General features: G+C 57.5%; 1 long non-coding RNA gene across 1 annotated transcript; it reads left to right on the top strand.

Moving 5' to 3' along the window:
* Nucleotides 1-207: 207 nt before the first annotated feature.
* Nucleotides 208-931, top strand: LOC121104539. Its single transcript, XR_005836853.1, has 2 exons — nt 208-386; nt 617-931. It is a non-coding gene; the product is annotated as an uncharacterized LOC121104539 (long non-coding RNA).
* The last annotated feature ends 6,936 nt before the right edge of the window (nt 932-7,867 follow it).

The raw sequence follows: 7,867 nt of genomic DNA, 5'->3' as shown, positions 1-7,867 counted from the left end.
AGTGGCCAATACCGACCCAAAAAAAGGCCTGACGGCTACAGAGTACACAGGAAGGGGTGTCGGCCACAGAGATCCGGGAGGCCCCTGGGGAGGAGCCAGTGTCTGAGTTCTCAAGGAGAAGTGAATTTTCAACATTGGAGGGGACAGAGCCTGGCCTCCCTGTGGTTTCCCCTTCTCCGGGGCCTTGCTTTTGGTCCCTTCCTCCTTACTCATCCTCTGCCCCAGTTGCACTCCAGATCACCCCAGGCAAAATGTCCACTTTGCAGAGAGTGGGGCCTCTTCGGATGGACCTCCCCTCTCTGCTCCCTTCCACGCCTTCCACGGTACCTCTCGTCCTCCAGCCTGCATCCCTGGAACCCGCTCTGGCCTGTGTGCTGTATGAATCAGTAAGGGGGAAACTGTTCCTGAACAGGAGCTGCAGAGAATCAGAAAATAGATTAAATCTAAGGCAGCCTGACCCTGGAGCCCTATTGGGGGACAGGGAGGCCGAGGACAAAACGGGGCCTGTCCAGAGGTGGGCTCCATTCATCCGAAGTGGTGGCGGTGGGGCTGGGGAGCTTGGGAGAAGGCTGAAGCGGAGTGTGTTTGGTAAGGATTTTCTCTATCTCTTCTTCAGGATTCATTTGCTTGGGGACCGAGTCACAGTCATCTGCAATTGGCATCTAGTTTCTACGCAAAAGGGAGGCAGAAGGTAGCAGAATTGTCTCTGAAGCCAACAGTCTTGAATCTCATCTTGGCTCTAGGCGTCCCTCGCTGGATCATCGCGGGGAAATCACTTTGCCTCTCTGAGGCTCAGTGTCCTTGTCTGTTAAATGGGTATACCGCTTCATAGGGTGATTGTGAAGATTGAGAGAGGACCTACTAAATACCTAACGTAGAGGTCTCAGCAAAGGAGAGCGTCTAGTAATAGATCCTCCCAGATTCTTTGAAACCCTTTAAATCTGCTTGGATTCATTACTGAAATCCACAACAGCTGATCAAAGCTAACGGGGAGCTCAACTAGAGAATGACGGGGCACTCGCGGGGGAAAATGCAGTTCCCTAGTTTGTAGCGTACTCAGGCTGCTGCAGCAAAATACCATACACCGAATGGCTTAAACGATAGAAATTTATGTCTCACAGTTCTGGGGCTGCAAAGTCCAAGATCAAGGTCCAGAACGGTTTGTTTCTGGTGAGGGCTCTCTTCCTGGCTTGCAGAAGGCCAACTCTTCACTCTATCTTCACGTGAGGGACACAGAGAGACGGAGAGAGGAGCTCTCAGCTGTTTCTTCCTCTAAGGGTACTAATCCCATCAAGAAGGCTTCACCCTCATACTTCACCTGAAACTAATGACCTCCCAAAGGCCCCAATTCCAAAAACTATCACAGTGGGAGCGAGGGCTGTAACACATGGGTTTTGGGGGACACAATTCATTGTCACCTCCGGCCCAAGCCTTAGCATCCCCTGAGGTGCCCCCATGCCACCTTGGGCTTCTGGGAACAGGGAAATGGGACTTGAAGAGGGTTATTCTGATACCTTCCTGACCTTCCTGAGCGTCCCTGGGAGCGGTGGCCCCTAATATCATTTAGGTCTTAGATGGTCATCTTTAAGAGCGAAATATTTACTATGCCTCCTATCCTGACACGAGGTGAACATATTTGCAGGGACTTGACTCATTAACCATCACAAGACCTTCCAGAAGTGGTCCTGAGTACTGCAGGACCCCACTGATGGGGTCCTGGCTCCAGAAACTGGCTGAGCCTGTGGTCAGCCCCAAGGCATTCCCATCCAGCCTCCCCTCTTCCCTGTCCCACCCCCACCTCTCAGGCTCCAAGTGTCTGTCCCTCCGACGGGCAGCTGGTGACCAGTTGGCCAGCGGGGCCATGCTGCTCAGCCAATCAGCATCATCCGGCAGTTGGTTCCCTGGAGACAGAAGCAGTTAAACCGACAGAGCCTCTGTTAGACTCCTCTGTGAGTCGGGGCAGTTTGTTGGTCTAGGCTCCGTCAGGAGGGCAGTTCCTGGAATGTTCGGGGTCAGGGAGGTGACCAGAGGCAGCAGGGGCAGGCCGTGCAGGGACAGAGTGTATACAGCCGGCCCTGGGCCTGGAGAAGGGCAGGCGCCCTGCTGCTTGTGCTGGGCACAGGAGGAGTGAGGATGGGGGGTTGCCCTCTGCCTGGGAAGAGGTGACAGCTCCCAGCAGGGCAGGAGGACAGCCCTCCTGGCTCAGGCCCACGTCCAGGGGCTGGACTCCCTCCGGTGACCTGAGGTCAGGCCCTTTCAGAGCCCCGTGTGCACAGGGGACCTGGGAGGAGGTGGGAGCAGGAGCTGGGACCCGGGGATTCAGGCAGGTCCTGGGACCGAGCTGTGGGGCTTGAGAGGGAATGTCTGTCCCATGGGGAGTGAGAAGACCACCGACCACGGTTGGTGTGGGAGATGATGGTCTGAATTTTACTTTTACCAAATCCAGTTCTGGTGGCTTCAGGTGAGGGTGACATGGGAGCCGTGGGCAGATGGGGAGGGACCCCCATGCCGAGCTCAAGTTCAGCCTTCAGCCCCCACGGTGCTGTCAGCCAAAATGTGCCCTTGGAGGGTGGGCTGAGGGGCCTGGGTGCCCCCGGGCCACATCCCCGTTCTGACATGACCACAGAGACGCCTGTGCAGGTGACAAGGCCCCTGTCTGTGCCTCTGGCTCCTGCTATGTAAATGCCAGGAGCAGCCCCTCCATCGGGGGACCACGTACCTGCAGGCCCTTCTGAGCCGATGAGCCCCCTCTTCCCGGAGGGGCCGTCCCTGCAGAACAGACCCCCCACTCCCCGCTGGTCCATCAGGGGTCCCAGGGCTGCCATTGGGTGTGCAGGAGGACGCTGCCCCTTCCCTGACAGCCCAAGTCACAGTCCGTCCAGGTGCCGGTGAGGCGACTGTGGCCCAGACAGCTTCCCCAGAGCTGCCGCCTCGCTCTTCTCCGGGCGTCAGCCAGATGCCTGTTCTGTTTGGCCCTTAAGTTACCAGAGGAAGACGCGGGATCTAGAAAACACTCTGACGTTGATGGTTCTTGCAGTTGCCAGGAAAGCCGACACAGCTGGGGATTTGGGTGGAGAAAGGCCTCCCTCCAGCCCTGGGGACTCCAGTGGTCAGAGACGCCCAGGCTGGGAGCCGCTGGGCTGGGCGTGGGGCTGCGCTGAGGTTCCTGCACGTGGGGAGGCGAACAGGAGGACTCAGGCAGAGGTCTTTGTTCTGGGTGCTTCCACCGGGGCCTGCCCCAGGTGCCAGACTGCTCCGAGGTGAAGACACGACCTGGATGAGCTCTCCCCGCTCCTGAGCGGCTCCAAGGGTCCACGCAGAAGGGACGGGCTGTGGAGAGTCCACTGGGGGGCCGGACTGCTGGGTTCCACCACCAGCTCCCTCGTGTGCGCACCCTGTGGCCGGAGCACTTCCTCCGCCCTCGGCTCCTCCGTGCCTCCTCGTCCTCGTCGGCAAAGCGGGCACGACGGCAGCATCTGTGTGGGCAGAGGTCACGGGCCTGCAGCTCCGCTCACGGGCTTAGAGCGCAGCCAGGCGCCCAGGCCGCACCGCGCACAGGGCAGCGGGTGCTGTGAGGGGTCAGCAAGCCCAGAGCGTCCTGCGGGCAGGCCGGACCCCTGCTGATCCCTGGTGACCTGGGCGTCTTCCCGGCCACGGAGATCTGGGGCTCTGGCCCTGTGCAGGGAGATCCCTTTGAAATGTCTGTGGGCAGAGTGGGCGGTAAGGGGACACAGCACAACCAGGATGGCCGGGGGCCCTGCCAGCCACGGGGCGTGGTGGGCACAGCCCCAGGACCGTAAACTTAGGGGGCGGGTGAAGACCGTTCCCTGGGCTGATCACAAGAATCATCTGGGCACTCAGCTCAAGGGGCCTTGTTCACTAAGCACGCTGCCCCCCCCCCCGACACACACATGCACACGGGTAACAGACATACTGAGACACGGCCGCATTCGCACACAACCCTGCTCTCCTCCCTGCAGCCCAGTGAGGCCGTCGGAGTGACTGACATGCTGACATGCTCCCTGAGGACGAGGACAGGGGTCCAGCCCCTTCCCCCAAACACCCCTCTGCTCAGCACAGACAAGGACAGACACCCAGCTCCACAAGGGCCACGGGGCACATGGCCACACTGAGAGCCAGACATACCCGCCCCCCGCAGCTGGGGCAGAGAGGCTCAGAGGAGGTGACGGGACTGACGGACCCGGTCACCAGCCTCCACACACTCCCAGTGTCCTGCGGGTCCCCAGCACCTTCCTCCGGGGGCCTCCTGCACGGCCCGCTCCTCTGAAGGTCTTCAGTGACAGGTAAGGCCTGAAGCCTCCCCTGGCTCCTCCACGGGGCAGACGGGCCCCCGCCTGGGCTCTAGGGGCCGCTCTTCCTGGATGGAATACCTGATCTCGCCCTCCCAGGCTGCCCTAGGATGCACAGCCTCCCCACCAGCCCACCTGGGCTCTGGCCCTGCAGTTTAAACAGGATGAAGCTCACTGGCTTTCCTGCCCCCAGGGAACCAGAGTCATGGAAATTTCCATTGACCTGTTGATGATGATATCCTTTCATATATTGCTCAGATGCTCGAAAAAACGGACTCCAAGAACACAGGGAAGGAATTGCACACACACCAGTCAGAGGGAGTCCTCAGAGCGGAGCTTCTGCTCCCTGCTGATTCGGCCCCAGCTGGTGCTTGACTGTGCTGCTGGCATCAGGTGGTCAGACTCACAGAGGGACTGTCAGGTGTAGAAATCCCAGAGGCTGGACCCAGGTGACCCTGCCCGAGTCCCTGGCACTGGCCACTCTGCCTGGGGAGAGGAGGAAACACAGGCCTGATCGGGAGATCCGCTGTCCCTCCCCCCAGCCCGCTCTCCCCCTGCTCCGCCCTGTCCACCTTGCCTCCCACTTTGCACAGGAAATGAGGGACACAAAGACCCTGAGAACCAGCAGGGAGGCAGTAGGGGTGATAGAAACCCTCGGGCCTTCGCTCTCTCCTTTTGCCAACCCACACGTGTTGACCCGGCTTGGATGCTGCCAGAGTTGAAGGAGGCCCCAGGGGTGGCTTCCTCCTCCCACAAGATGCCCGCCTCCTCCTGCAGGCTCAGCTTTGGTTTTCCAGGCTGAGGGAGGCCATGAAGGCACAGATGCCTCCTCCTGTCCCACCACCCGGGGCAGGACAGGACTTGGCGGACCCTGGAGAGAGTCTGCGCCCTCTGGCTTCCCCTGGAAACATCCCCTGCAGGGCTCCCTTTTGCTTCCTTCCAGGTCTCAGCCCTGCCGTCTGCCAGGAAAGGGCCTGGGTTGGAGGGAGAAGCCTGGAACCTGTATGCAGCCCCTGCTGGTCCAGCTGGGCCCATTTCCTAAACTCCCAGGGCCTCTGCCTTCTCCTCCTCCTCCTGAGTGAGGCCCCGGGAACACCTGGGAGCGGGGCAGACAGCTGGGAGGGGGAGTCCAAGGGACCAGGATCTACCAGCTCATGCCCTTCAGATGTCTGGGTTCAAAGCCGGGTGGCCACCTGCTGGCCATGTGCTTGGGCAAGTGTAAGAACCTCTTTGTGCCTTTGCTGTCCTCCTAACATGGCACTAATGAGAGAACTGACTCCACTCATGTCTGCGCAGAGACCCGGGCCAGCATCTGGGGCTCTGGGCGGGGGTCACTGCTCATTGCGATTTGCTGCCAAGAGAGCCTCGGAGTACAATGACCTCCCAGAGCTTGGCCATCCGTGTCCACCTCATGCCTCAGTCCAGAGGGTCACGGGGGGCAATGGTCAGAGCTTCCTTCAACAGCCCCCAGTGAGCCATGCTGAATTCCCTCTGGGCTTTCCAAGACAGAGTCCTGATGACATGGCCAGTGGGTCCATTTCCCAAGTAGGACTCGCCAGGTGAGGTGACTGGCGCTCTCTTTGGTTTTGTTTCTCATCACCGAAAACAGAAGTCTGTGACTGTATTTCATGTACCCGCAAGTTGTAATCAAGTCGTAATCACCTGGAGAGGAAGTGAAAGTCTCAAGTTCAATGCTGAGCCCGTCTTTCCCATGAGAAGGGAAGAAGGTCGTTGCAGGTGGAACATGGTTGGGGTACCAGGGACCTCTCCAGTGTCAGTGCGGGGCCCAAGCCCTGAATCTGGGTTGAGGACCTCTCTCTGCAAGAGTTTCATGACCAGATTGTCCTGGAGATGGCATCACAGGTTTCGGTCTTTGACGTATTTCTCTTGCTGGGCCATGATTTTCTTCTCCTTTATTCTCTGTTCTCTTCCATTCCGTTGTCTTTTGGGGCTCATTTGCTGCTTGTTCAGAGTCTTACAGAGTAACTCTCTTCCAGTGACTCCCATGCCCTGAGAGCTTATGTGGGCCTCCTCCCATTCTTTCTGGAATCTGCTTCTTTGGAGGAGCCATACTGGTGTTTTTAATAGGTATCCTCTGGTTTAACTTCTTTATATGATTTTATATTCTAATCCTTCTTGCATTTGTACTTCTACTCCTCAGTTCTTGAGTTAGTACCTTCTGTTTGTGATGAATTCTGGGACAAAAGTGGCCAGAAGTGTAGGCTCTCATAGCTCAAGAGAATCTGGCGCAGTCTTGAATCCTCAGGCGGTGTAGGACACTAACACCTGCTCTAAAAGAAATGCACTTTCCACTCTCTCCACAGATGGTCTCTCCGGCCTTGGTGTTTCTGAGCTCTGGTTGCATCACATAAGCCATTCCTTTAAACCTGTCTGAACCTTCTTCACACACTTCCACGAGGTAATTAACATCCTTCATTTCACCTGCTGATGACATGAATTCCCATGGACACGGTCTCCTTGATCAGCCAATGTCAGCCCAGTGGTAATAAGTCACTGACCTCCCTTGAAGGGGATTTGTGCTTGATTTCTAAGGCTTCCCAGCCAGGCCCTGACCTGCCAACTTCCTCATCCCCACAGTGGTTCATTTTCCTGAAGCAGCCGTTTCTACCCTGCTTCCCCAGAGTCACTACTGCATAAGACAGGAGCATTGGATTTGAAGGGTGTTTGGGGAAAGGATCTAGAAGTATCAGAAGCTGGAGAATGGTTTCTTTCCACACAGACTGCCCTGTGTGGTCTTGGGTCTGGTAACCCAGACTTAAATCTGGTACCCAATACTCCTGCCAAGTTGGGTCTCCATCAGATTTTCTTATCCTCCCTACTCCACCCACTCCGAATTCATCCTCAAAATCTCCCACGGGCTGCATGCTCTCTAACAGCCTGCTCCGGAAGGAGTCACCCCCACGATATTCCTTCCTTACCCCAGCCTAGTCCTTTCTCTTACCTGCCCACTGATTTGTGTGCTGTCTGGGGATCATTTATATTGGGCGGGTGAAGAAATGGTTGTTTGTTCACAGGAGTGATCTTCAGAGAGTCGACCACTTTGAGTTAGAAGCGGGGGAGGGGGGGCTCCATAGTGCTGTCTTCTCTCCAGGGATTCCTAATGTCCAAGAGTCCCAAGGAGCTGGGATGAACAGAGGGCCGAAGAAGAGTTGTTTGACCCTGCCACCTCCAAAGCCCTACCGGGTGCACATGGCCTGAAGTTTCCATGGTGACGGTAAATAAACCTCACCGGCTACCTCTTCCATTACTGCCCCTCCTGTTCCCTGATGAATGTCCAGATGTGATCCACAGAATCAAGGGGGCATGGAATCCGAAGGTGAAGGGGCCCAGGCCGTGGGCCTGACGGTGTTGGGGTCGGAACGGGGGCTGGGAGCTCTGAGGCTCTGAGTTCAGGGTCTTCAAACCTCGGGAACAGAGCAGTGGTGCCCAGGGGAGCAGGGGATTAGGGACCAGGTTTATACCGGGACACAAGAACGTAGGCATGGTTTGAAGGACACTGAACGCCGCCTCCCCCCCCCCCCCCCCCCCCCCCCCCC

This window comes from Ursus maritimus, unplaced genomic scaffold (genome assembly GCF_017311325.1).
Source record: "Ursus maritimus isolate PB19 unplaced genomic scaffold, ASM1731132v1 scaffold_22, whole genome shotgun sequence".
NCBI lineage: Eukaryota > Metazoa > Chordata > Mammalia > Carnivora > Ursidae > Ursus > Ursus maritimus.
Note: the sequence above shows the minus strand (reverse complement) of the source record. Positions and strands in the feature narration are given on the sequence as shown.